At 38.7% G+C, this 4,723-nt stretch overlaps 1 long non-coding RNA gene across 1 annotated transcript; it reads left to right on the top strand.

Moving 5' to 3' along the window:
- Window positions 1-1,345: 1,345 nt before the first annotated feature.
- On the top strand, window positions 1,346-3,310 carry LOC136179922 (uncharacterized). Its single transcript, XR_010666847.1, has 3 exons — window positions 1,346-2,150; window positions 2,326-2,375; window positions 3,176-3,310. It is a non-coding gene; the product is annotated as an uncharacterized lncRNA (long non-coding RNA).
- The last annotated feature ends 1,413 nt before the right edge of the window (window positions 3,311-4,723 follow it).

Raw genomic sequence — 4,723 nt, forward strand, 5'->3', positions numbered from 1 at the left:
AATCAAGGCGAGGGTTTCAGCATCTGTGACTGAAGGAAAGTTTAACCTGATTTATGATATCGCTTACGGCTGCCAAAACACTCAAAGTGGATAAATAACAACTGCAAACTGAGCACAGGCTGCAATAAAAGTTAAATTCACTTTGATCGTTTTAGGACATCAGCATAACGTTCACAGTTCACCTACGGGTTAAAGATTGTTGAAAGTTGTTCAAGGCATATTATTGCACTGGTAACTTATGATCTCCCTTTTCTGTCATCGTTAACGTTCGTGAACGGTCGGATGCAGGGAATTGTGGGGCGTCAAATCTGTTCCAGTGTATCCTAAAGGAGGTTATAAAGGAAGCATTGACCCACCTTTACTTAACTTTTAGAGAATTCGAACGGCTCTTATCATGGCCTGATAAACTATGCTGGCTGTGCTTCATGATACTACAACTTAACTGTGCTCGAACACTCAGATCCGTAGTAAAATGCAGCATATAGTTGCGCATTACCGACAATAACTTTACTTTACGGTCTGTTAAAGTAAAATAGAATATGTTCTGATGGTCAAGATTCAAGATTCAACATTCAACATTCAACATTCAAGACTTTTATTTGTCACATGCTCATACAGATGTGCAGTGAAATGTAATGACTGTTCCGCAAGGCCATGTAATAAACACTCAAATTGCTAATACACATATATATACAGTAAAATAGAATATAATGTAAAATTTAAAAAAGAAATATTTGAATATACAAAATATAGAATAATGTAAACAGTGTAAAGTGTCCAGGGTGTCAAAGTGCAATGTGCAGATTGGAATGTGTGGTGTGTGTGCATCATGTAATCACAGTTCTGTTTTGTTTAGTTCTGTTTAGTTTTTATCTGAGGAGAGTGGAGTTAACAGTCAGGACGGCCTGAAGAAAGAAGCTCTTCCTGAGTCTTTCTGTGTTCTCCTTGATGTGTCGAAGGCGCCTGCCAGAGGGTAGCCACATAAACAGTCCGTTACCTGGGTGGTGGGGATCACTCATGATCCTCTGTGCCCTGGCTGTGCTCCTCCTTGTGAAGATGTCCTGGAGGGTGGGGAGTGTTGTACCCATGGTGCGCTCTGCTGACTTCAGCACCCTCTACAGTGCTGTTCCCGTACCACTGGGTGATGTTTCCAGTCAGCACACTCTCCACCACTCCGGAATAAAAAGTCTTCAGGACCTTCACAGAGACTTTGAATTTCCTCAACATTCCCAGTCGTTCAGTCTGCTCAGTGTGCACAGACTGTAAGAATAACAGGCTCGTCTTTCTTCTGCTCCCCGTGATGCTGCTGCTGAAATGTAACATTAATAATTGGAAGAGGCAGAATATTTCTTCATGTGTTCAGATAACACTAAAGTTATTATCTGGTTCAATAATGTCTCTAACTGTTTAAAGAAAAGAAACAGAACGGACATGTTAACATCAGCAGCCGACAGTGAAATGTAATATGAACCAAACATGATTTGTATAAGTACTCAAAACGAGCTGATCATATTCTACTAAGACTTCAACAGGTTGACTTTAGTGTTAATTTACTTTAGTTAATATTTAAGACTTCAACAGGTTGACTTTAGTGTTAATTTACTTTAGTTAATATTTAAGACTTCAACAGGTTGACTTTAGTGTTAATTCACTTTAGTTAATATTCAAGACTTCAGCACACTACCAGGAGTCAATTCAATAGTTTACAGTTGATTTGTTGTGACTTTGGTTCAGATTATTCAGAATTAGTTCAGAATACTCTTCTTGCTTTGCTCCATGATTATGTGATTCATATGTCATATAATAACTTTCCTGTTTTTAACACTATTTCTGTTCAACGAGATTCATTTCTATTTAAAATGCTCTTTTGGTTATTTCATTATCATATTTGTCTGTTATAACTTTTTAGTTTTAGACTTAAATTTTAACCTCTCAAATAACAAAGCAGTCTCAAATCTTTTTGAGGAATTATAACTAAAAAGATGAAATTCTTAAATAAAGTGAAGTACTTTGATTGCATTTCTGTGGTGTTCCTGTAGGTGACCATGATGAAGCCAGAAGACTGAAGCAGCACGTTGTGAAGGTGGACGCCATCATCTTGTCTTTGCAGTGCTGATTCTGAAGAGAACGTCTTCACATAGGACTCAAAGGTAAAATTATCTCTCATATGATTGGACCATTTTATTGTAACCGCTATCGGCATCAAAGTAATTTTAGTAACAATTTATAATCCTGTAAAGCAGACTAGCAGAAGAGTTTAACAGCCTCTATGGTTCTGCAAGAAGTCTAGTTCATGTTTATATTGTTCTTCTTTCTGTCTTCAAGGAAATCAATGCCCAAAGGAAACAACAGTCCAGACTCTGATTCCAGCTCCGGTGAGGTTCTGCACACAAATTGGCTGTCTGATTTGTTTAATGTGTAATTACCACACAACACCAAATCAGTACATTGAATTATTATTTTTTTAGCCAAATACTGAAGCTACTTCTGCATATTTGTCATGAAGCACAAGAATCCAACTGACTGCAGTTTCTGCTCACACTGCTGAAATCATGTCTCACTGTTTAAGTTTCACAGTTGTACAGTTGTACTGTGAGTATCTGTAACTTAAGAAATCAACAGGAGACACTGTGGTGCAGTGTGTGGTAAAATCATTACATTCATGTACAAATGAACACAATACTTTTCTGCAGGATTGTTTTCTTATTCCTTATCAGCAGTTGCAGTATCCTGTTCTACCACTTTAACTTCATCATCACACCTCATCATATTGGACCGCCTGCACTTGATGCTTTTGTGAATAAGAATGGTCAAAAGACGTTTCACACGCGCCCTTTCTGTGACACGCTGAGAGCCTTAAGCAGAACGCCTGAGTTAACAGACAAAGTTCATAATCAGCTCATGCTATCAGATATCTTTATCTGGGGCTTCTGGCTTTGCTGAACCAGCTTTCTCAAAGGAAGCCTGGATATGTTGAACTTGCTTCAGATACAACAACTGACCCAAATACTGATCAATAACTTAAACAACTGCCAAATACTGCCACCTAGTGTCTAAAGTGAGTTTTGTCTAAACTAAATGTGTTGAAGTGTTTGCGCTTCAGAAATAAAAGTTTTCATGGCTAACAAAAACCAGTATGAACCGGTTCTGCTCATCTGTCTGTCCCTGTCTATAGGTACACTGACTTGAAGAGAGAGGACAATTGGCTTCCATGTACAAGACACACAAGAATCACTCTATCAGGTAAAGTGATAGAAGGTGGAGTCCTACATACTCATACTAAGTAATCCACAGTCCTTTCTAACACGGAGTTAATATAAACTCTATGTATATTAAAATATACAAGCCTCTGATTTCTGCCTCTCAGGTTGATTCTGCTGTTTCAGTTTTCACCTGTTAGCTCACATCCCTGGCTACTAAGTCATAGGCAAAAGTTAATTATTGTAATTTATGTCATGAAAATATTTAACATTAGTTTAATTTCTCAGGCTGGCCCATGTGATGACAGTTTAAAATAATCTTCAATAGAAAGTGTCAGGAACACATAAATTCATAAAGCTGATCATATTATTGGATTCATCATGTCTTATTATATATTTGTTTTTCCTCTTAAATAGTTATCCTGTCTTTAATAGGAAAACAAAAAACATGATCAGCTACTTTTTTATAAAGGCAAACTTTAGAAGCTGAAGTTTAGCAGAACCTGAGGACAGATCTGATTTCAGGTCTGAAGCATAAACATCACAGTCAAATTCATTATACTTTACATTTAACTCCATGATTGTTTTTTGCCCTCAGATTCAGATCCATCAGCAACCCCTGACAACGTGGAGGACTCGTCCCCTGACAACATGGAGGACTCGTCCCCTGACAACATGGAGGACTCGTCCCCTGACAACGTGGAGGACTCGTCCCCTGACAACGTGGAGGACTCGTCCCCTCACAACGTGGAGGACTCGTCCCCTGACAACGTGGAGGACTCGTCCCCCCACAACGTGGAGGACTCGTCCCCCCACAACGTGGAGGACTCGTCCCCCGACAACGTGGAGGACTCGTCCCCCCACAACGTGGAGGACTCGTCCCCCGACAACGTGGAGGACTCGTCCCCTGAGTGTTTCCTGTCCTCTCTCGATGGTCTTCTTCTCTTCAGTTATTAACTCTTGAAAACAGCAGCACAACATGCCAGACTGTTTGACAAGTCTGTGATTGAATAAATGGAAATGGAATCTCATGCGTATCTTGCTATGCTTATTGGCTTTAAATGTTTAATATTAAATAAGTTTGAAGGCCATTTATCTCAGACGAGCCCGGCTGTAACAAGCTGAGCTCGTCTGTTAGCTTTGCTGTTGCTAAATTATTTTACTGTGACCAACACGTTGTTGTACTCCAGTTAATCAGAAACAGTCATATCAGATTTTTTAAAAGTTTATTTAAACATTTTATGAAAAAAAATTCTTCAATAAACAACTCCTGGCTTCATGAACCATGTGGAAAAGTAAGAGAGACCATCAGGTCAAACTGCTGGAACATAGGAGAAAGTATAAAACATAATTTAACAAAGGAATCCAAACAAAAATCAAATAAAGTAAAGAGATCCTGGATGATTGTTTGACTGTTAAAATATGATGGAAAAGCAAATCCAACACAACCCTCCAGCATCTGGAAACACAGGGCAACATCATGTTAAGAAAAATAAATTAAATATTGACCTGGATCTCTGTGT

The sequence above is a fragment of the Labrus bergylta genome, chromosome 1 (genome assembly GCF_963930695.1).
Source record: "Labrus bergylta chromosome 1, fLabBer1.1, whole genome shotgun sequence".
NCBI classification, from domain to species: Eukaryota; Metazoa; Chordata; class Actinopteri; order Labriformes; family Labridae; genus Labrus; species Labrus bergylta.